Genomic DNA, 24,975 nt, shown 5'->3' on the forward strand with positions numbered 1-24,975 from the left:
ATTTCTGCTACCACTTGTACGTGTTTTATGAATGTTGTTAAGTATTTAGTAGAGATACTGCATCCCTTTACACACATTCTGTAATTGTATTTTGACTTCAATTACGCACCAGGAGGTGGTGCAGTGTCATATAGGCTGGAGCCACAGAGAAATATAGAGCAAGGCTTCTTTTAGATGAGACACTGGATTAGTTCCTGTCCTCTTTCTTTTCTCCTGACTTCCACAAGGACCTGCACCTACAAGCACTAGAAGCTGTTTTGCCACTACCATTGCAGCAGAGAAGTTGCTTAGGAAGTTTGCCTGTTCTGTTTGCAGTCAGGAGTTGCAAGTGCTGCAGTGAGAGCTCAATGGTTATTTCATTGATTAAGAAGCACAACAGAAACCAAGGCTTGCCAAAAACATAGTCAGGAGCATAATGACCCCTCTTTTCTGCCTACATGCTTAATATTAAGGGCCTCATATAGATGCAGATAGTTTGTAATTTATCTGTGAGTATTCTGTATCAAGGCCATTCCCCCAGGCCACAGATGTGGCCAGTTACTAAGCTTCCTCTAGAGTGACTTGTTAATGCTAAACCAAAACAGCAGCCTAAGCTTGTTTGCCAGTAATATTCAAATAGGACCATAGCCTGAAAGCAGAGTTTCTCATAAAGGCAAGGAGAATCAATTAAAAGATATGTTTCGGGAATCATAAGAAGTTGTTTGTTGATGAGTGTGAGTGTCAGGGAGTTTATTCACTGAGCTTGTACTGCGGAGCACCTGAGTTCCAGTTTCTGTACTTCATTCCTAGCTTACTCTTGCATTGTATAAAATGTAGTATTACTCTTGCACTCTCATAGACCTATTTATAAAGCCTGTGTTCTGCCTGGCTGTCTGTGCCAAAGGTCTTTGATGGACCGGGACCTTGAGCAGAGCCAGGAAAAGACTGAGAAGCTAGGTGAAATAAATGGCCTTTTGTGTTTCCCTGCAGGTTTTCTCCTTGCCAATTTGTAGACCTATATAGCAAGTTACTGTGTATAGTTGGCTGGTATAACTATGAAAATCTGTTAGAGAATGGGAGCATGTGTTTTGCTTAGTGCTTTAGAAACTCCACATTAGCTGTACTCTGGGATAAGCTTCACTGCTTTTTGGTAGTATAAAAACTATCTTTTGCCTAGCAGTTAGCTTTTAGGAGACTTATTATGTTAGTTTTCCCTGAAATTCTGGATTTGAACAGTGTCCCGTGCCAAGTCTTTCTGGCAGTTGGTATCTGTGCTCAGGCAGACCAAAATTGCCTGGGCTTTTCCCTCTTGCTTCTTGTCCCATCATTTCTCACATTCTTGGTGCTGTGCCCTCTGCAATTGGCTCCCTATTTTATTCAGTAGAGTTTTTCTGCTCAGTGTTTGGCTGCTTCAGCCTCCTGCACTTAGGTTTCTCAGCAACATTGATTCCTTTCTTCTTGCTAAGATTTCCTCGCATTTTTTGGTTCTCTCAGAAGGGGATGCAAGACAGCCAAGAAAAGCCAGGTGCTTATTCCTTGAAGTACCAGAATATGACAGCTAATTGAAAGGAGGGGAAAAATAAAATCAAGTACTTTGCAGTTGCACTACAGCAGAGCTCTGTTAAATAGATATATGGTGTTCATAACTATTAGCTTTTTGCAGTCACCATCATGCTGATTTACTGCATTTCCAAAACAGTTTCTGCTTTAAGCAAGCAGCATCAGTAATTGGATTTTTTCAAGAGATCTTTTCTCAGAGATTCTGTTCACAAAGCAACAAGATGGCTATCTTGTGCTACAGGCTCACACAGAAGAAAGGAGTCATGCTGGGTTTTCTTTCTATCAGAATATTTTCATACAGTTTGGCAGATGAATTTTTAAAAGTTTAATATCTTGCTTCAGCAGTTAGGCAGGACAAATGCATGCAAGCTAGTAGGATGGCTCTTGCACTGTAAATGCAGTTTCTGTATTACTAATAAGCCTAAGGGGTGGTGCCTGTTCACAGGAATGGAGTCCTTCTACGGAACAGCTCTTCAGCCTCCAACACCTTGTGATTAATGTGTGTGATATTTTCTACAGCTACATAGTGGCGTTGCTTTTCTTTTAGTATGCTAATGCTGAAAAGAAAATAAATGCTGATTTTTTTAAAAATCCAATAACTTTGAGTATATTTTGATCCAAGTTGTGGCAAAGGGTGTTCTTTAACACAACTGGTTTTTTATTGTCCACATGAAGACATGGGTGAACGCAGGAGGTTCAAACGCATCTAAGAGAGTGCTCCCATTGTTAGCGTTAGGTCATTTGAGTAGTTGACACACAGAGAACAAATCTATGCTAGATTATTTTCCCTACACTAAGAGGCTAAAGCATTTGCCTCAGACCTACTTCCAGTGCACCTGATCCAGTTTAGCCCTTACATTTGCTAGGTAATTAATCAAAGCTGATTTGCTGTGATTCGCCCAGGAAAGAAGTAATAACACTATCTTTCTATCAGCTGAAACTTGCAGCAGATAACAGATTTTAAATCAGTTTACCAAAGTCTCAAGTTTTAGGTTTTCACTGGTGTTCTAGAATCAAAGCTTTTCTCTATTGCTGTAGAGCTCTAGCTGTGATATTCCATCACTGGTGTTGCTTCTTTTTACAGAGAGCATATTAAAAAAACGATTTCCAACAAATATAAAACAGAGTGCCCTATTTATAAACCTGCTTTTCCAAATGGATCTCTACAGGAAGCACTAAGCACTGCAGCAGATACCTGTGTTCTAATTCATTCCCTTAAAAATAAAACAATCCACCTGTATTTGAAGAACCAACAAAGAAACGAGTAACTACAGGAAATGCCCTCCTCAATACAGGAAGAAGAAGAAAAAACAAAACCATTTTCTTAACAGCAAACAGCGAAAGTCGTTCAGAGCTCCTCAATTTTGCATAAAAGCCTTTGCAACTTCAGGCTGTTCTTGAATAGTGCTTGGTAGCCACCTTTAGCATCTTTGCCACCTCCTCACAGTGAGTTCCATCTAATGATCTTTTCGCTATACACTATTCAAACATATCCAGAGCTACAGCACTGAACTGTTGTGTTGAATAGTGCGGTGAGATTGATTGTGAAGACTTCCAGTTAAAAGACAGGTTTCCAAAAGTACCCCAATGCAGGGAAATGTTACAGCCTAATGAAACAGAGCAGTAATGCTGACGCAGGCTTTTCCGTTGTGTGTCTAATTTTATATAAGAGATTATTGCACACTACTAGCAGCTGAATTCAGAGCTCAGTTACACTGAGCATACTCCTCTACTGTAAGCAAGTTACAATGTAGATGGGCAGATTATTCAAAAGTTGGAAAGGAAACAGAAAAAGAGTTTACCTAGGATCACAGTGCAGATCAGTGGCACGAGAACAAACAGGACCATGTCCTCCAAATATCCAGTTCACACAGTCACTGGCCGTTGCTGCCAAATTGTGATAGTGAAATAATATGTGGCACTTCAGGAAGGTAAAAATCTCTCAAGGTTTTGTCTTACTGTGAAAGCCTAGGGTAGTATTCTGGTAAGCTATTCTATTCTGGTAACCTATTACCAGATTTAAACAAAGTTCCTTACTTGATTTGATAACTGGGGAAATCACATGCCATTGTTATGTGAGCTCCTTTGCTCAGGTATATGTTGAATATCAAAGCACATTTGCAAAATGAAAAACAAGGTTTCTCCTTAATTTGTAATGAACTGTAATGGATGGACACAGGAAGTGTTACCAGTTGTGCTCTAGAAGCAATGGCAAAAGTAAGTGGGATGAGAGGAATCAGCTGAGTTGCTCTGCGAGCAGAATCCTCTGCTTGGCAGCAGAAAATCCATCTCAGAAATACAGCTCAACACTTCAAATCATCTGTTTTCACACTCAGAAAATGTGACACAGATTCTGAACTGGTTTATTTCCCTGACTTTCAAATTCCTTATGATTCAGCGCTCCCTTGTTCAGGACCTCCAATCAATGAAAATATGAAACCTGCCTTGGAAATAAAAGATACCTCTGCCTAAAAAACCCCAACCAAACAAATCACAAAACAAACCAAACAAAAAAAATCAATATATGGAACCTGCCTTAAAAAAAAAAAAAAAGAGACACACCTCTCTGCCTAAAAAAAAAATTAAAAAAAAAAAATAGACACCTCTCTGCCTTGGGAGTGGGTAGAAAGAGACCTAATCAACAATAAATTGAGCCAGCCTGTAAAAAGAAGAAAAAAAAAGAGACAACTCCATGCCTTAAAAAAACCCTGAACCACACCTCTGCCTTAAAAAAAAGGAGAGACCTAATCAATACTATATGGTACCTACCTTAAAAAAAAAAAAAAAGACACCTAATCAACAGTATGTGGAACCTGTGGAAACTGCCTTGAAGAAAAAAAAAAGAAAAAAAGACATCTAATAACTATATGGAACCTGCCTTAAAATAATTAAATAAAAAAGACACCTCTGTGCTTTGCTAAAAAAAAAAAAGAAAAAGACACCTTACTGCATTTGAAAAAAAAAAAAAGATACCTAATCAATGATATGTGGAACCTGCCTTTAATAAATAAATAAATAAATAAATGGAACATGCCTTAAAAAAAAAAAATCTAGTCAATATATCTTACCTGCCTTACTGCCTTTAAAAAAATGACACCTCCCTGCTTTAAAAAAAAAAAAAAACAAAAAAAGAAACCTAACAAATACACATAACCTTCTTTAAAAAACAAAAGGGCACCCTGATTGGTATATGGAAACTGCCTTTAAAAAAATATAGAATATATATATATATTCTTCTGTGCTTTAAAAACAAGAGCCTAATCACTATATGGACTTGCCTTGGGAAAAAAAAAAAGGAAAATAGGACACCTCCCTGCCTTAAAAAAAAAAAAAAAAAAGACCAAATCAATGATGTGTGGCACCTGCCTTTAAAAAAAACATACCTCACTGCCTTTACAAAACAAAAAGAGAGACCTAATTAACAATATGTGGAACTAGCCTTAGAAAAAAAAAATATGTAAAAAAATATAAATATATGAAACCTGCCCTAAATATATATATAAAATAAATGCATGTTACTGCCTTACTGCCTTTAAAAAATGACACCTTCCTGCCTTAAAAAAAAGAAACCTAATAAATACATGTAACCGGCTTTAAAAAAAAACAAAAACAAAAAGCAAAAACAAAAGTCTTTGCCTTAAAAAAAAAAAAGACACCTGATCAGTATATGGAAACTGCCTTAAAAAAAACAACAAATGATATCTCTGTGCCTTAAAAAAGAGACAGCTCTCTGTCTTAAAAAAAAAAAAAAGCGACTCCTAATTAACAGTATCTGGAACCTTCATTAAAAAGAAAAAAAAAGCCGAATCACTACATGGAATCTGCCTTGGGAAAGACAAAAAAGAAGGAAATTAAAAAAAGGTGAAAAAAGGTTTCCTCCCTGCCTTTAAAAAAAAAAAAAGACACCTATCCAACAATATGTGGAACCTGCCTTATAAATAACAAAAAGCCTAATCAATATATGGAGCCTTCCTTTAAAAAAAACCCAAAACCAGCTCGGTGCCAAAGTGTGTGGGGGGGGTGATTTTGTGATTCCCCCCCCCCCCCACTGATGACTAGAAGTGGGTTTGGACTGTGGTGTTACTGTGAGCATCCTTTCCCGCAGGGTGGGTTGTGCCCGCGCTCGGGGTAGGGGCTCTGCCTGGGTATCATCCGTGTGCCGGGAGTTTGAGACCATACAAGCTCTCCTCCCGACTGCCAAGAGCGGCTGGCTCAGCACGCCTTCCAAGGTGCTTATTGCAGTCGTGATGCTAGTGGGTAGCTTTGATACCTGTCATAATAAATATGCTAGTCTTTTGCAGGGGGTCTTTGCTTTAAAAACTTCCTGTAACTTTTTGGGGGGGGGACCTGGAGATGGCATGAAGCAAATGCTATCCTTATAGGTCATTAGCAACCAAGGAATTCTTTTTGCATGAGAAGAGGCAGTGCACCAGATGGTGCTTCTGAGCACATGGTGAAAAACAGCTGCTTTCTTATTTATTTCTTTGCTTGCACAGCTAACTGCTTTTGATTAAGGTAGAGGTATAGAAAGAGATAGGCTGTAGCTATATTTTTAGTTTTAATTCTGTCGCAAGAGGAACACTAAAGTGCACCCTAAGCTTGTTAAACATGGTGTTTGCAAGACCATTGGTATGGTGATTGACGACACTAAAGCATGTTGCTGTCCCTGTTCACCTTAGGTAAGCTGGGGATGCACCTATCAAGATGAGAAACATCGAGGCAGAATGCTAAACTGTGGCTTCTGTAAAGGAAAGAGCTGAAGGAGAAAGACGGGAATTTCCTCCTTCCATTCACTGTGGGTCCAGCTGGGAATAGGCTGAAACTTCTCATCAGTGCCTAAAAGCAGTGCTTTTTTTTTCTTAGCAGCAAGGAACAGCATAGCTGCCTTAGGCAGTTAGGAGGAAGCTGATAGCGAGTTTCACAAGCCCAGGCTGTTGGCTCATTAGTGTTTGTGGCAGAGCAGCTCACCCACCCTGCTTCTGGAGGGCAGGCTGGGAGTCTCTAATAGGCTGGGATGCTTCTGGCACAGCCTCTGCAGCCCACTCCTTGTCTTTGCCCACAAATCAGCTTCCCCTTTTTTTCAGCTCCCAGAAGAATTTTTGTTATCAGCTGGTTTCTTTAGCAGAACAAGGTTTAGCATTCTGGGGTGCCCTTCTTCTTCATTAGTGCAAGTGTGCTTAGGTCGGTTCTAAGACATATATAGGAACCACATAGATGGCACACAGCTACAGTGATCAAATTAAAGACCATTCTACAGTCTCAGTTACTTTTCCTTAGACTGTACTTCCCTGTCTCTTCAGGAGGCAACCCCATCATAGGCAGAGCATACACTGTTGCCTTCTGGCTTCTCCTGTCCTGCAGGGAGCTCTCCTAGTTCTCAGTAGCATTCTCTGCAGCTGTGGGTAGCTAGCGGCAGCCCATTTCCCCTCCCTCCCTTATCCCCCTTTCAGCTGTAGTCAACGCTTCATTTGAGGCAATGAAACTAGCTTTTATTGACTTAAAAATACAAAATATACACAAAGCAATCGCTTTGAATAGCAAAACAAGAGCCCCTTGTTTACCAACCCTCCCACACAACACCCACTATGACCATTATGCATTTATAAACATCTAGGGTTTTTTTTTTTAATGTATTTATTTAGTGTGATAATACGAATGCACTTATCCTGGTCCATCAGGCAGATCAAGTGATTAAAAGCAGGGGAAAGGAAGTCAAATAATGGTAGGAAGCACTAGAAGATACAAATTTGTACATTGCACCTTTGCAGAGTTTCAAAAAGGAAGCTATTACAGACAAACCCCCAGTGAGCAGCAGAGAAAGGCAAGCCAAACAGAAGTCTCCCAAGTAGCTTGCTAAGGGAACAGAGACACTTAATTTCCCCTTTCTACCACTTCCAGAGGGAATGCCCTCTGCACTCCACCCAGGGCTGTAAAGACAGCCAGAACTATACAGCAGACATACGGTTTAAAGATGACAAAAAATATTTTCCTCCTATTATGTGCAAGTCACACTTTCCTTATCACTCTCTTTTTGAGGGTACCATACTGGGTGTTTGATAGTCCTTTTGCAGTCCACAGGAAGCCTCACTCTTGGCTAGTAATTGCATCGGGCTTGACTTTAGCTTTTTCTGCTGGGGACTTGAGTTTCTTCAGCCATCTGCAGAGAGGGCTTGGCTTGCACAGCTTGTCACTTGGTCTCTTGCATACCGCTGAGTTGCTTTCCACTGTTGCCTGGTCAGTCAGCACATGTCCTGCATCTCTAGCTCCTGTCTCTATGATGGTCTGCAGAGGCAAGTCAGTTGTTGCTCCTGCGTCTCCTTCGGCTTGCTGAGCTGTTGCAGGTCTTTCCTGAGTTGGAGCACTGGTTTGTCTGTCTGGACCCATCGTTGTAGCGGGCTTGTTTTCAGTGTCCGCTGACTGTTCTGCAGGAGGCTGGGCCTCGCCAAGGTCTTGCAGCTCTGTGGTTCTCACCATTATCTGCACCACATGCGGAGAAGATGAGGCCATTTCACTTTCTCTTCCTACGTCTTTATTCTGCATCCCTGCAGCAGTATCTTGTGATTTGTCCTTTGGAGGATGATTCACACTGCTCCACAACGCAGCCCCCGGGGCTGTCTGGGCAATAGGGAGATCAACTGCTGTATTTTCTTGCAGAGTTACCGGCTTTTCAAACTTCCTGGACTTTCTACAGCAATACCTCTTGTGACTAATTTCATTCCCCATGATCAAGATGTACAGCAATAATCCTGCTAGTAGCTGTCTCCAGGGAAGCTTGAGGCTTTGAGGTACCGAATGACTTTGGCACCAACAGAGCCTTTACTTAGAAGCAGACACAGAACCAAGTTTCATCCTTGTTACTGAGCTGATAGACCACTCCTGGGCCAACCATCACACCTGCAAGGTAGTAAGAAATTCATTAGGGCCTACAACCTAGCCCTGTGTAAAAGCCAATTTGCGGCTCTGGCTCAATTTTCTGAGGAGCATATAGGTAAGAAAGAGTTTAAAACTTGATGTGAAAATTTCTTTTGATTTCCCCAGTCTGTCAGGAAGCTTCAAAATGTGGATTCATTGTTACCTACACCTGGACCAAGAACAGGAATGTCCCTTTGGGTCCTCCTGTGGCTAAGCACTGTTAGAATCTCATTTTTGTTTAGACCAGGAAAGTGCCCTCCCTAAAGTGAAGATCAGATTCACATTTCATTTCAGAGTGGGTTAGACATAAGTTGCAGGATTTATTGTTTTTAAGTCAGTCTTAGTTCAAGGGACAGTCTTTTTCAGTCTTTTGATATCACTAAGAGCATTTAGGAAGTCAGTTACCATGACTCTCAGCCAATACTGCACTTTACAGTTATTAGTTTATATTACCAAAGTAAATACTATTTAGGTCTCCTCTTATTTCCTAGACCATTTATTAATTGTAGAAAGAAGTTCACATTTAGCCAGGGTAGCCATAGATAGGCCTGGTAAGATATGGAAGGGAGGAGAAAGGAAAGGCATAATGTCTCCTTAATGAGAGATGAGAGAAACATGTGGATTTCAGGCCCTTAGGTCATTATTTTATCAGTCATTTACTCAGTTTTTAGAAACCACAGCAATGCTATCACTTCAAACTGAAATAATAATAAGGGACAGTATATTTTGAATGCAGAGAAAAATTTACCTCAAGTTATGTTTACAGAGTGCCATTTTAAAACTACAGCATCGTTAGAAAACAGATTAAGTACTTTGCAGAGAAAGAGCAAGAGAAAACTGTTGAAAAGGGAAAGAGGGACCCACATACAGATCTGTCTATTTGTTTTGAAATCTACATCATGCAGATTAACTGGCATTGCTAGAAAGAGGCAAACACAATGTAAACTCATAATTAAATAGTAACAGAAGTGCCCTGTTTCTGGGAGAGAAACTACAAAGTAAACACTACTTAAATGATTTCCAGCATCACAACTTCTCAACCTTTATTTCTTATTCAGGGTGATAAGGTATTGCTCTTAAGTAGGGTAGCTGGTGACACCAGACCATTTCCCCACAAGTCCCAGATCATTAGTTCCTTTAAAGTGCTGTTCCACTACAAATCCTGTGCCACTTTTTATAGCTAAATATTTAAAGTAAAATAGAGCTGCCACACAACATGATATGATTACAGATGGTTCCACAGAAAGCTTACCATCACAGCGTAGAATAAGAGGAACTACAGAAAAACAGATCTATAATTTAGGGATTACAGTTTCTAAAGTGAAGCTAATGGATCCAGAGCAGTTTTGCTGCACTGTTTGAGCTGCTTTTATGGGTAGAATCTGTAAAAATGTGTGATTCCATGCCAGTTAGGCACTCACTTAGAAGACTGCATGAACTTAATCACTTAAAACTACATACATAGTTTTAAGAATGGAAAAGCAGGAAAGACTAACCCAGCCACCTCTAGTGTGGGAGAAAAACCAAAATACAAAAAAGACATAGAGGCGCTCTTTGATACCAAAGCTAGAAAGAGGACAACTTACAAATAAATTAGTGTTTTGTCAGGTTGACTTTTCAGAGTAAGCAATTGCTGTATCAACAGCAATGATTTTGTGTAAATGACTACAGCAAGGAAATGTTTCATGTGATTTTGGTGGGGCAGTGTAATGCTAGGAGAGGAAAGAAAAATACTAGTTTATTCTCTGGTAAATTTACATTTGTTAGATGTTGTCATCGCTACAGAAGCGGTTCAAAAATATGACAATTGACACATTCTACTGCCGTTGTCTCAAGAGAGGTTTTACTTACAGAGATAGGCATAAAGATGTAGATATTCATTACCCTAAGTACAAATACACTAGTTGTTGCTTTTTATATGTAGTAAAATTGTTTCCCCTTCTTCATCTGGCCATTTCATAACTGTGAATGTTTCCTTTTCCTTGCTTTGCTGTTAGTCCCACACTCTTGCCGCTAGCAGGATTTTGTTCAAAGCCATTTCAGACAGAAGAAAGGATAACTACAGTTTTGCCAAAACCAAAGGATAAGACCTCTATCTCACTAGAGAAGTCAAACGACCCCCAAAAACGGAGAGCAAATATCCCTCCTTCCCAAAAGAAAAATACCAAACACCCAAACTTCTGTCATACAGTGCCCTCACTCATTTCCAAAGGAAAAGCCCCCAAACAGCTCCCCACACACAGCTTGGAAGAGAGCAGATGGACCTTAAACAGGGCAGGACAGTAACACTGAATTGCTTCCCACCGAAACCTAATGATTGAATTATTGTTCCCTTACACCATCTCTGCAGCCCAAAAATAAAACATGCAGAATTTTCATGCTCCATGTTTACAAAACATCATGTGATTCTTTTGTGATTCACGTCATAGGTTTCTGTGCATTTAGATATTATCTTTTTTTCCCCAAAATATTTATTCAGAACTCAAGGGAAATGTGGTAGGGTATATCTTCCTGAAAATTGACAATAACAACCTATATTGTAGACTGAGCAACAGCTACACAGTAGGCTTTAGGAAACGTAGCTTGTAGCTTGGGTGTTACACTTAGGATTGTAGGCACAGTACATCTTCCTTATGCGCAGGACCAGCAGATCTCGGGTGCTTTTCATCTGTTGTGAGGTGTTGCTGGCTGCATGCATTCTGGATTTTCTCCAGCTGAGACCTTTCTGTCGGGAAGGGTGTTTTGACTGGCGTTTGTTTCAGAGCTTTTCTAACTTTCATGTTGTGATTGGTTTTGGTTCTCAAATCACTAGCAGATTTTGTGGCTTTAAATCTGGGCTTCTTACATGTTATGGAGAGAGAAGTATGTAAGGAAGCAAGGAAAATACTTTGTTTCTGAAAGTCAGGAAGGGATACAATATCTAAAGTGATACAAAAATGGTTTGTATTGGCCAAAAATATTGACCAACAGTTGCAGCATTGGATAAGGGAAGTCTTTATTTTTTGACCAGCTGTTGTCAGAAGTTTTTACTAAGTTGTGTAAGCAGTTTAAACGGTTCAGGAGAAACAGACTGACTGTGATTAAGATAGTGATGACTTTTTACAAAGGTGCTTCGAAAGGAAGAGAAACATATACTGGTGTTCCTTACAGCACAAGCAGATACAGATGTTAGGCTCCTAAAAATTCCTGGGTTTTTACTTTCTTAAGTGTGGCCAGGTTATAGTCTCAAGGTTTCCTGCTGAATGACAGAAGGCCTTACTTATGAAAGTTAAAAGCAAAGATTCTTAGCATCAGGAGCTAGATTTTCAGAAAGCCAAAAATTACATTACAATCCACACCATCCTCAAGACAGTTATATGAATTGGTAATGCTACTTTATGCTTATTTGCAGTGATTCATAGTCGATTTACTAGTCAAAGAATTTGCTGCTTATCATCTTAAGAGGGCAGCCTAGAGCCTGGGAACAGAGCCGAGTTATATTCACACCACTGCATTATTAATAAATTCTTCAATTAGAACTTGCCTAGAAAGATGAGACAAAGAGCAGTAAAAGGTATAACTTGCATTCACTCATCAGTGACAAAGAGAGTTTAGTGCTCATGAAGCGGAGACACAGATGGCTTGTAGACATGCTGTGCTAGATGGTACAATTGTACTGCTGTTACAGAATGGTCTTTCCCTGTTCTAAGGGTAGGAATGGGAGTTTAAAAGCATTAAAGTGCTTTCATAACTTAAGTCCTATTCTTACAGGAGTCGCATTTGGAAGTTTAGCCTTGCATCTTTATTTTCAGCAGAGTTTGAATACAGTGAGCCCAGTTAGCGTTAAAAGATTTGCAAAGAAATCATCAGGAGACAAGTAGCTTTCATTCTGAGGCCAGCAATATCAATATTCAGCATTTTGCCCAAATACTTTACAAGATGAAAAGGGCAAAACCATTAGTTTTGACATTAGAGTCAATGCAAATACCAGAAATGAGGTAGACTCTCTTCTGACATGTGCAATTAAAGCCATTAGAATTGCCAAAGCAAAATCTTCCCCAAGTATAATTTTGGGTAGGTTAAAGCAGGACAATGCAAACCACAACATCTTGAGAGTAAAGCTTGGCTTTACAGTACTTGGGGCACATCTAAAAAACCCAAAAGATTATGATCAAGGAAACCATCAGAACTAGAATAGACATGTTGTAAGAGGAATCGCAGCTATTGTTCTCATTGACCAAGGAACATCTTGGATTGCAAATATTCAGCTAGTTGTAAATGATGACAGGGCATCGCTCAAACTTCTGTCCCCAAATTCCTGCAGTATTACATCTGATGGAAGATTATTCCCTCCTGCCAGGATTTTTCTGAGAAAGGAGGAGGGAAGGAATACTCCTTTTTCAGAGCATGAGCGGAATATCCACGATTCAGATTGTAGGTTCATCGCCCAGATTTGCTAATTTGATTTAAATACTAAAATTCAAGTAAAACTGAAGTGCAACACAGTGCCACATTTGTTCATGCAAATTGGTGATCACCTAACAGCACATGATGTCAACCAACAGATTAACAGCTATACAGCAGTCAGTCTGAACTAGGCTTGTATTTAGGGATAATGTTTGTGAAACTATAACCTGCAGTATTATTCTGCATGATACCATTTGGGGTGAAAATTGAACCCTGTCACCCATTTTTTTCAGTGTCAGCAACAGTGTCATGTAATTACACGTTTTATTGTGACTCCAGATTAGACCGATACCTTCAGTCCGAGCTATGTACTACCACCAGTCACAGGAGGCATAAGCATTACTGAATCACTCTTAAAATGGTTTCCTGATGAGTAGCGAGATGCAAGCATTTACTAAATCACAGGCATAAAATAAAAAGACAAGCTTATTTTGAAAATATGATTCTTTAATGTGAGAATGCAAAAATATACTTCTGCTAAAATCAGAGAGAGATTTGCTCCAAGTTTTCTGAAATGCCTGCCCAAACCAGGTGACTGAACATCACCCTGAGAATCCTTTGATGTGATTGCCATCACTTCCATGATCCTTTGCCATGAATATATGCAAACAAACTTCCATCTACTTTTTGCCTTAATCTATCCCTCATAATTTCTTCCTTTCTGTCATTTAGCACTTTCCCAGCTTAAGAAGAACGTGCGTCCCTTTCTCCCCACTTAAGCTGTGATTCCCTCCTTGAATATTTCACTGCTTTCTATACTCTTTCTGCCACATTGTCAAACATCCATTGGTTTCCCCAACACCTGCAAAACAGAGAACAGATGATAATGCCAACCTTTTGAAAATACTTGGCAATTAATTATAGTTGCTGATCTGAATATCTAAGATAGAGACAGAATTATGCACAGAAGCTTTTGTTGCTCTTCTCTAGCGTTTCTTTTTCTGTGATTTCCTCAGGCCTCCTTAGCTCTCCCGGCATTGGTAAGGAGAAGCCTACCTGCCCACTAATTGTTAAATCTAAATTCTGTGTAAGGAGGGCATAGATATTCTTCCAGAATAACAGCAGCAGCAGCTTTGTTTGTTAGAGGCAACCAAAGCCAGGCAGCTCGTCAACATCATCAGCTGAGGTAGGTGCCTTTGGGATTTTGAGTAACAGCCAAGGGGACAGAACATGCTCTGTGTTATTTAAGTGATGAGGGAAGAGACATTTCTGTGAGCAGGGTCTTCATTCAGATTTGGTCATAAGGGAAAATATATTAAGGAAGTCTGGCTTAAGTCAATAGGCTTGCAGCATGGCAGCCTGGTCCTTTTACTCAAAGGAAGTCTTTTTAAGGGTAAGCCGTCTTCCTGATGTGATTAAGCACATGAAGACAGTAAAACCAGTCATTCTTTAAATAGATGCGTAGCTATCAAAATCCTTGTATCCTGACTCACCTTTACCTATTATTTTTTTCCCTCCTCTGAACACTGTATAGTATAGGAAGCATGCAAGAGCACAAGAGCTGGAAATGGTTTCCTTCGGGAGGATCTTACTCTACTTCACATTGTAGTTTTCCAGCTGTCTAGTACAAGTAATTATTTCACTTTTAAATCTCCATGAGCTCTAGCAGAATAATTTGGTGTAAACCCCTTCTCTGGTTGAAATAGAGGGAAAGGAATTAGGCTGTATTACTTTCCTGGTTCCCTTCAGCACCACATCATTTGTAAATTCAGTGAGAGTTGCTCAACTAGTCAGGTCTGACAGGAATACTCCCCTCTGTTTAGGGGCTGTATAATTAGAGACCAGCATTGTATAGGTAGTGGCATGAAATATATCTATTACTTGCAGCGAAGTGACCACCAGAAGTTTTTCTAGTTGGTAACAGTCTGGAGGCAGCTACTTCCATAGGCCTCCTGTCTGAGCTACTTCACCTCCATTCAACAAGCACAAACCATAAAGCAGGTGGCCATTAATAAAACAACATTTCTTAGTAACAAGTGCTAAAATGTGGCCATTTATTGATTCCAATTGCAATACAGACTCCCCTGTCCACAGAGCATTTCAACACAGTTTCAAATAGTAGTGACAGTCAGAGTGGGGTGTACAGACAAGCATAATTAATCTGATTTGTTTGTCAGAGAAGACTTAACCCTGTGCGGTCACACATAGGGAGATAATTATGAAGTGCATAGCCCTAGCCAGGGTATATGTGCACATGAAGGGGGGGGGGGGAAAGGAAGTAATCTACATAAATATACTTTTTGTACTGAGATATACTTAGCTCATGTCCATACCCCCTCCCACAGGAGGGACGGAAGTTAGTGCCATGGCAGAAAACAATATACCAGCTTTAAGTTTAATATGATTTTTCAAAGCAGAGTTTAGCAACACCCTGCTTTCTGGGGCCTTTAGAGTACAAGCACCCATTGGCATCTTAGTCCTTGCAGGATAAAGGCAGCAGATTCATCACTTGGCTGCAGACAAACCCTCAGTCTGCTCAATGATTGTTACACCAGATTTCATGTGCTCTTCCAGTGCTCCTCTGGTTTTCCCCCCATTGCTAGCTTTGACCTTCTCCTTATCCTGCAGAGCAGCCTGGGTTTCTGCCAGGCAGCATGCGATCTCTTCTGATGTTTGCCCATTGTCACAGACCTCGGCTAGTTCTTCAGCTTGCTCTGGTTCAAAAACATTTTCTTCCATATCTTCAGTAATAGGAACCTCTGTACCTTGTTCCAGCTGGAGATCAGGTGGGGCTTTAGCAGCACAACATACTTTCTCTGCTGCCTGCTCTTCTGCAGAGCTCTGCACATTTGTAATGCTCTCTCTTGTCTCTGTAGTCTTCAAAGGCAGCTCCAACTCCTGCGTGGTACACAAAGCAGCTGGGGAGTCAGCTGCCTTCTGCACAGGCACTTCCCGATGAGTCTTTCCAACACAAGCATCCTCTGAAACACACACAACTCCAGCCTCTTGCTCTGCACCAGTCAGCAGCTCAGTCTCCACTATAACAGACTGAACCTTGCCAGGTCCACCTTGGACATCCGCAGACACATGCACTTCAGCCTTTACTGTAGTCTGTGTAAGAGGTGTCACTTCATGATCCTCACAGCGGAGTTGCTCGTTGGGTATATGGCCACCAGTAGGATGCAGAACAGCTTCAGTCTTACTACTCTCTTGTGAGCTTCTCCTGGCAGACTGGGCTTCTCGTTTTGTCTCTTCAGTGAGTTTCTGGTGCTGCATCACCTCTGTGCTAGGTTTGGCTTCAGGGTCCTGTGACACCTCAACATCTTGTGCATCTCTAACAGTCATAGAGAGCAGGGCCTCAGTATGTGGTGCACGTAGAGATGCAGCCTGTTCTCCTGTCTCCCATTTAGCCTGGGCAGGAGATTCACTTTCAGGAGTGTCCAATGCCAGTTCTGCAACAGAAGGTTCAGGGGCTTTTGGAGTCCTTCCTATACGTGCCGAATGAAAATGGTTCTCCCCAGTCCATGTTGATGCATCATGGAACATACGTGCAGTCCCCGATGTTTTTTTTCCTTTGGCCTTATAAAGAACTACTCTCTTAGGAAACACACAGAGCTTCTTGTTCTTGCCAAAAATACCTCCCATTGCCAGAGATGAAAGGAGCAATTCAGCTAACTGCCTTCTTCTGGAGGGGCTGCCACCCTGCTACAAGTTGCACGCTGCCTGAATATGAGTAGGGAGCTCTGTCTCTTAACAAAGAGGTGGCTTCAGACCTGCAAGACATGGATATTTATTAGCCTGTATCCATCTGGGGGAGTTAGCTGTCCAGTTCTCACATTGTAGTAGCTGTAGAGCTTTGTCAGAAGTCACAGAAATGAGCTAAACACAGGTGGAACTGCACGTGGAGGGGGGGAGGCACAGAGAGCTTTTAAGAAATAAGGAAGAGGAAAAAAAAGAGACTACCTGTCAATCAAACCAGACCACTCTGGAAAACAACCACAGCTTTCAGAAGCCAAGCAGACACTGCCATTTGCTATCTTTCAGCAGGATGGCTGCAGTGCCAATAGGATTCTATTATACTACAGACTTGTAGAGCAAAGCTGCCAAGTTTGTTAGGCTCTAGGCACTCCAGTCAAGGAAGTGTTTAGACTACTGGCAATAGATGGGGCAGGAGGGAAGAGAAGCAAGGCAGGCAGAGAAAAAATAACACATGAATTTAAAATTCACAAGACACAGCATGGTTTATTCCTTAATAAGACCATTAAGAGAAGACTGCAAGAGTCACAAAGCAAATCAAAAAGTAAAAGAACATCTCCCAGCACAAAACTAAGTCTTGATAACTGAGTAGCAAGGTGTCCCTTAAACACTTACACAAGTTAACACCAACAAAATTACTTGTATTCAAAGAGACCCAGACTCTGAAAGTGTGCATGAATTAAAACAAAGAACCCACACCATAAAAATCAAACAGCAGACCAGCTGATAGACTCATAAACTGCACAAAACCACACCACTATCCCCCCTGACCCACATCCCCTGCTTACCAGCACAGCTCCACAATCCCCACTGAACACCCAACACCTGTATGGCAAAGCCCCTAGTCTGGTGTTAAATAGGAGGAGGTGGTCACATGCAATCTCTTCCCCCCTTGGCTCCCAACATTAGTTCCAGCAGATTGTGAAGTTCCCTTACACTGTATTTTCTATTTTTCCCAGCCATTTCATAGCCACTGGAAACAGCTGTGTGGTTCCTAAGTGCAGCTGATACATGATTAGCTTAATTATGGTCATTCGATAATTGGCATTGACTACTTAAAATAAAGCTAAAGATTGATACGGTGCAGTCATGGACAAGGAAAACTGACCACTATTTATAACTTGTGATGCCAAGCAGCAGAATAACAGCCGTACTGCAGGCTGTGTATGAATAGTCCTTTAATGTACAAATGATGTTACTGAAATTGTAGTCTCCGGTATTATTTTATATTGAGCAGTTAGGGGTGAAAAATTATCCCCCTTTCCACTTTTGTGCTGTCTTCAACCAGTTGAGTTGTGCAATTAGCTATTTTACGGTGGTTGCAGATTATTTTAATGTTTCCAGCCACAGCTGATCACCCTCTGTTGGCGTTAACATTACTGTATCGCCCTGGTTATGTTTACTGACTGGAAGTGAGTTGTAACATTAAATAGGTCACATAGGCAAAACACAAAAGCAAATATCCATTAAAAATAAACTAATCCCAGAGACACAAACGTAAAGGCAGATCCTAAATATCCACTGCCAACAGCAATGGATCTGAACGAAACCCAAAAAGATCAACAAATAGCTGGATTCCAGGCTTCTTTTTTTTTTACATAAAAAACCCTCAAACCGACATTTTTTGGTGCCAAATCTGGTTCAGCATGCTATACTTTGCCTAGCTACTATGATTCCCTTAATGCAGAAAACACAGAAGGAGCTTTTGGCGAGGTAATTCCATGCATGCAGCCAGTTCTGGGACCATAACATGACAACATCCACGTCTTGCCTTTCAATGTGGTCCAACATCTGTTCTGCACGATAATAAGCAGGCCTCCATATCTCGGTGGCTACACCGACTGCATATTTACACTGGCCATAAGGGTTTCACTTAATGTCTGGGGTTTTTTACGACAGCTTTTCGGAAGCCTTTTTTGTATACTTCCTATTGGGCTTCAGTGGAACTGAAATACATAAGCAGTTCATGCTTTCTTTGAAGATTGGACACTTCTCTGAAGTTAATCCATTATTTTGACGTTTGAGACACACAGATGGCAATATGTAGAGACTGTCACAGATCAGTGGCTGAAAAACTCTGGTGCCTTTAGGGACATTGGTGCTTTGCAGAACAATGTAACTGGAGGGAAATGATGCATCCACAGCTCACCACTTGCTTCTGCACGGGTGAATGTTATTCATTGCATCGCATGAAGTTCTGCAAGTGTATTTCCAAATGAGCAGAAGCCAATTTGCTATCCGTTAAGAGACACAGCTGAATCGTAAAAGGCACAGCATGAAAGAAACCAGTAAATCAGTTAAAAATCGAGGGGAGATTTTTGAGACCCTACCTACATTAAAAGTGTATACCTTTGTTTTGAAAATGTTACAAGACCTTTTGAGTTAATTTGTTGATTTTAAGTGAGAAGAAAATTACTACTGAAAATGTTGTAGGTACGTATTTCAGTCGGAAGATTCTTAGTCATCAGCTCATCACTAGGTGGTTGGAATATTTCTGAGATTCAAGGTATAAAATTTCTTACTGTCCTGGTTTCAGCTGGGATAGAGTTAATTGTCTTCCTAGTAGCTGGTACAGTGCTATGTTTTGAGTTCAGTATGAGAAGAATGTTGATAACACTGATGTTTTCAGTTGTTGCTAAGTAGTGTTTAGTCTAAAGTCAAGGATTTTTCAGTTTCTCAAGCCCAGGCAGCAAGAAAGCTGGAGGCACACAAGAAGCTGGGATGGGACACAGCCAGGGCAGCTGACCCAAAGTGGCCAACGGGGTGTTCCATACCATGGGACATCACATCTAGTATATAAACTGGGGGGAGTGGGGACGGGGGGAATTGCCGCTTGGGGACTAACTGGGAGTTGATGGGTGGTTGGCAAGCAATTGCACTGTGCATCATTTGTACATTCCAATCCTTTTATTATTACTGTTGTCATTTTATTAGTGTTATCATTATTAGTTTCTTCTTTTCTGTTCTATTAAACCATTCTTATCTCAACCCATGAGTTTTACTTCTTTTCCCAATTTTCTCCCCCATCCCACGGGGTGGGGGGGAGTGAGCGAGCATCTGCGTGGTGCTTAGTTGCTGGCTGGGGTTAAACCGCAACACTTACCCTCGTATCATTGAGAAAAATGGAGATGTTCTAATAGCAAAGTCCAACTTACACCCATTTGAAAAAATCTAGAAGATGTCTTGCACATGAGACACTACAGAAGATGGCAACGTAATACACAGAAGCGGAGAAAGGAAAATCTTACTGTCAGAGCAATCACATCTTCTCTCTTGACTAGGTTTAGTATTTGTTCCAAAAGCCTTTTCTGATCTTTGCTACTTTGATATATTTAAAAGGGCTGTTCTAAAAAAGCACACACTTCATTTTTTGACAAATAAAAAAAAAAATCATAGACCTTACAAAGAGCTTGGCTCACATGTCAGCTCAGAATTGTGTTGTGTGATTGAATGCCATACAACAGGACCATTACAAAGCCTTTTAGATGGCATCATCACTTATAAGGAGCATGCTGCAGTCAGTTCAGAACATCAGTCTTTGTGTCTGGGTTTTTTTTTATTGCACAGAGTTCAAGCTGCTCCCTCTTACTAGAACTGTCTCCTCCTTCCAGTGCACATGGCAGGGCCTCTCAGTACATTTAGTGTGGCATCTAGATACATTGGATGATCTGCCCAGGGGCTTCTCTCATTCATCACACAGCTGACATTACAAGAGAACGACAGGCTACATTTGAAAAATTTCCTCTTCAGAGAACGAGAAGGGCTTTCCAACACAGAGCTCTACAGCATGGTTGGGATGCCAACACTTAACTTTTCCAGGTGGTACATAACACGAACTTTACTGTAGAGTTTCTGCCTTCCCCTTGTTTCCAGGCTAAGGAACCCCAAGCCTGAGACTTCAGTCGGTTAAGAAACATTTTTTGTAGCACAACTACTTAAAACCCTGCTTAACAGAATTAACTTACCAGCCCATAGGCAGGCATAAATGTGATTGAGTCTGATTTCTCTTAGGGTTTCTTACTCAAGCCTCTCGCCTGCCTGAAGTGAAGTTTTGTTACCGGGGGAGGGTGGGAAAAAGAATAGCAGTTAACTCGCCCAGTTCCCTGCTAGGCAGCCCTTAGACACAAGCGTGAACAATAAGGACTGCGTGACTTTTGGCAGAACAAATCAATTAAGCAAGTTTAAAAAGATGAGTCTGCAGTAAGCTTTGCATAAGCATGTTTATTTAATAGCTTCCCTCCTTCTTTTAGGCCCAAGAAGCCCATTGTTTAACATCACTGTAGAGATGGCCCACCTGAGCAACAAATACGGTTTACTAGGTCAGGGAAGCCTTTTAAGGAACAGAAAGTATTACAGGCACCTCTTTCTTTGCAGTTTATGAGCTCCTATGTGAGGGAAGATTTGTTTGGCAAGTTTTACATATAGGATGGTGTCATGGTTTAACCCCAGCCAGCAACTAAGCACCACACAGCTGCTCACTCACTCTTCCCCCCTTCCAGCAGGATGAGGGAGAGAATCAGGGAAAAAAGTAAAACCCATGGGTTGAGATAAGAACAGTTTAATAACGAAAATAAAATATAATAATAACACAAATATAACAACAATAATAATTGCAATGAAAAGGAATATAACAAAAAGAGAGAAATTAGACCCAAGAGAAGGTAAGTGAAACACAATGTAATTGCTTACCACCTGCTGACCAATGCCCAAGCAGTGATCTGCCCCTCCCAGCCAACTCCACCCCCAGTTTATATACTGACCATGACATTCTATGGCATGGAATATCCCTTTGGCTAGTTCGGGTCAGCTGTCCTGGCCATGCTCCCTCCCAGCTTCTTGTACACCTGTGGCAGAGCACGGGAAACTGAAAAATCCTTAACTTAGGATAAGCACTCCTTAGCGACAACTGAGACATTAGTGTGCTATCAACATTGTTCTCACACTGAATCCGAAACACAACATTATACCAGCTACTAGGAGGAAAGTTAACTCTATCCAGATGAAACCAGGACAGATGCTTTGCCACTCTAAGTGCATTTGGAAGGATGGAAGTATTAAAAAAAACAAAAACACCACCTATCCCTTTACCAAAGCAGTTTCCTCAAAGCATTAAGTTTCATCCCCAACATCACTTGACGCTTAACTCTCACCTCCTCAGCTTTCAGCTCTGTGCAAGCAAAACAAATGAGAAGTCACCAGCATGATACTTTGTCTTGTAGGTTCCCTCCGCCAGCATCCTTTCAAGTCCTGTTCCTCAAGCACACTATAATGCCTAAAAGAACTCCAGAGTGCCATCCTACTGCCCTCCCACATACGCATCTGGGCACTTTATTCCATACAGTCACAGAGTTTGTTAGAAGGGCTTTTAAAAAGAAGTCAGTCACCATTTCTCCTTTGAATTGTATAGAGAAGAGCACAGAGTAGTTTCAGTCATATTCTCTGCTCTTGTTAATGCTCAACAATTAAAACATATTCAGTATGGGTTTTTGCCATGATCTTAAAATATTTTATTGGTAGTATAAAGTTAGGAACATTAAAAGTCAGTAGATTTAAGCTGCAATACACCGACTTATGCATTCTGATCAAGACTACATTTTTTTTAACTTCTGCATAAGCAGTACAGATTTCATAAATGCTTCCACTATTACAAGAGATACAAAGAACTAACTAGAATTAGTATTTCATCACATTCCTGTGAAAATATTTGTTCAATATTGACAATAAATCAGGGACTATCAGTTGTACAAGAGAAGTATGCAGGGAGCAGTTCAAACATTTGATTATTTTGAGGTAGCAAGGGAAGCGGCTGTTAGCCTCATAGACGACATCTGACTGTCCTAGATTAGAGAAGCATTTGTTTACTCCATTCCCAGACTCTTAAGACTAAGAGATGAAACCTCACATTACCATACCACACTGGGAGAATGCAGTGCCCAACATTACCTCAGTGAAATCACAGTTTAAGTGAATCAGTTTTCTCCCAGTAAGGCATGATCTCCTGAAAAAATAGCTACTGAAAATAGTAAGAAACAGAACTATGACTAAACTATAATTCAGGATAATATCTGGACAGGTCTACTGCATACTTCACATATCTCTTTAGCAAGACTGCTCTCTGAAGTCCAGGACACATTTTGCAAAATCCCAAGTTCAACAGCTTGAGTTAGTTGCTTCCTGAAGCTGAAATTCCTAAAGGCAGGTACATCATCCTTGCCACTGAACCTGATATTTGACACCAAGCCATTTCATTCTCAGGTCTCTCAAGCTTCAACATTTTCAGCCTCTATTTCTCCACTACTCCCAAGCACTTTGGACAGTGAGGGTGCCACATTTACAAACTCAGCCTCTTGCTTTACAGGTATCTGAACACAAACTGGTGGTTCTTCTGGAAGCTCTGTTTGTTGCACAATCCTGTGCTGTGGCTCTGCCTCACTTGCTGCAGTTTCTGCATTGCATTCCCTGCTCTCCTCGTCTTCCAGTTCACCTAGGACTCCATCGCTTGGCTGGCGTAAAACCACACACAGTTGCTCAGGCTCTGCACAGCATAGGCTCTCCATCTCCTGTGCAATTGGCATACTAGACTGGGTCTCTTGCTCTGAGAAGTCAAGCAGCTGGCTTGCTGGCTCTAGAGATTCCCCTTCTGGATACAGGGACTCCCAAGGCATTGCAGAAGTAGAGTACGTCTCAGCCATACCATTTGCTATGACTTCCGAAGGATCCACTCTCTCCCTAGCCTTCTGCAGAGCCTGCACAGTCAGCAGAGATGCTGTCTCTACTGGACATGTAAGCTCAGTACTCTTAGCAGATCGAGGACTTATTTCAGCAAACTTAGCCCTGTCCGTTTCTTCCACATCCTCAGCAGAAAGGTAGGTCTCAGTCTCCTCTGCCATCTGCACAGCACACAGTGGCAAGTTCCTTCCTATGAGACTCTCTCCAGTTTCTGCAGGAGGCTTGATCTCACAGTCTTGGCCAGCTGCAGTTTCACTTGTGATTTCTATGAAGTTGAGAATATTTCTTTCTTGGAGAGTTATTCCAGCACATGGAACACAGGCCTCTGCCTGTTCATCAGGCTGCTCTTTGTCTGCAATGAGCTTAGCATCCTGAGCTGTGTGTGTAACAGGCTGGGCCTCAGAAGCATGAGGAACAGGTTTTATTTTCTCTTCTGCATTACCCACTTTCTGTCTTTCTTGCTGGTTGTCTGCCTGGGTTAAGACTTCAACTTCTCCTTTGGTCTCCCCATCTGCAGGGGCCACCAAGAAGTCCATGGAGTCCCAGGCTGCCTCCCATCTCTCAGTCATCCCCATGGGATGTGCAGCAGGACAGGTCTCCGTGTTCACCTCCGCAGCATCAGCTGATGGCCGTCGGTCCTGGCTCAGTGACTGCACCTCTTCAGAGCCTTGTTTAGAGACTTCCAGGGCTGGAGAGGAAGGCTGCGTATAAATGCATATTGATGTTTCCCCCGAGGTCTGCAAAATCGGCTTGGTCTCACTGGTGTCTTCATTTGCTTGCTCCACCTTTTGTTTCTTACATATCCAACAAATCACACAGCAGATCTGCTTGCTGAAATCACTCCCCATGTTGTCACTCAACAGAACCTGCAAGAAAGAACAACTGTGTATCATAACTGCTTCACAACAGTTTTTCCTTGTACACCAAAGGTTTGTTGGCTTAGTTCCTAGAGAGGTCTATACACTCGCAGACAGACTGCAGGGTACTGCATGAAAGGACAGGCCATCAGAAGCTGAACAGAGTTTCATACACGAAAGAACATCTTCCTACCACACCTTGGGTGAGTGTCATTAAGGTAGAAGTGACAATAGCACCACTGTACCATCTTACCAGTTTAATGGCAAGAGATTTGCAGTGCTAAGGCAGTTCAGAGTTCTGAACTCCGCACTAATCAACGATTTGCATCAGTCACCCAGGCATGTTTATTAATTGGCAAGGTAACGCTCGACACCAAGGAGCAGCTGGTGGTAATTCTGTTAAGTAACATAGTTCAGGTGCAGCATGTTTACAAGGGCAACTCCTTCAACTTGAAGGGGGAATTGACTTTACACTTTCAGCTAGAGTCCCTATAAAATAACAACAAAACCAACCAAGCGAACAGTCTTTGTTATTTAGGATAAAAGACATTAACTGCCTGCAGTTGTTAACCACAGAGAAAAATATTTTCTTCTAGTTGAAGCCACATTGGCTTGCTTTCTTTCCATGGTCAGTACAGAAAAAGTCAGTTTCAGACTATGGGGTAATCAAGACAACACAGTCACACCATAATCCATTAATTGTGTCATGCACCAAGGCCCAAGTATTTTGGAGCACCATGTTTTCCACCTTAAAAGCTGGCATCCAGCCTCTCCACCAGAAGCACAGCATCATATT

Source organism: Haliaeetus leucocephalus, unplaced genomic scaffold, assembly GCF_000737465.1.
Source record: "Haliaeetus leucocephalus isolate CR32 unplaced genomic scaffold, Haliaeetus_leucocephalus-4.0 Scaffold773, whole genome shotgun sequence".
NCBI classification, from domain to species: Eukaryota; Metazoa; Chordata; class Aves; order Accipitriformes; family Accipitridae; genus Haliaeetus; species Haliaeetus leucocephalus.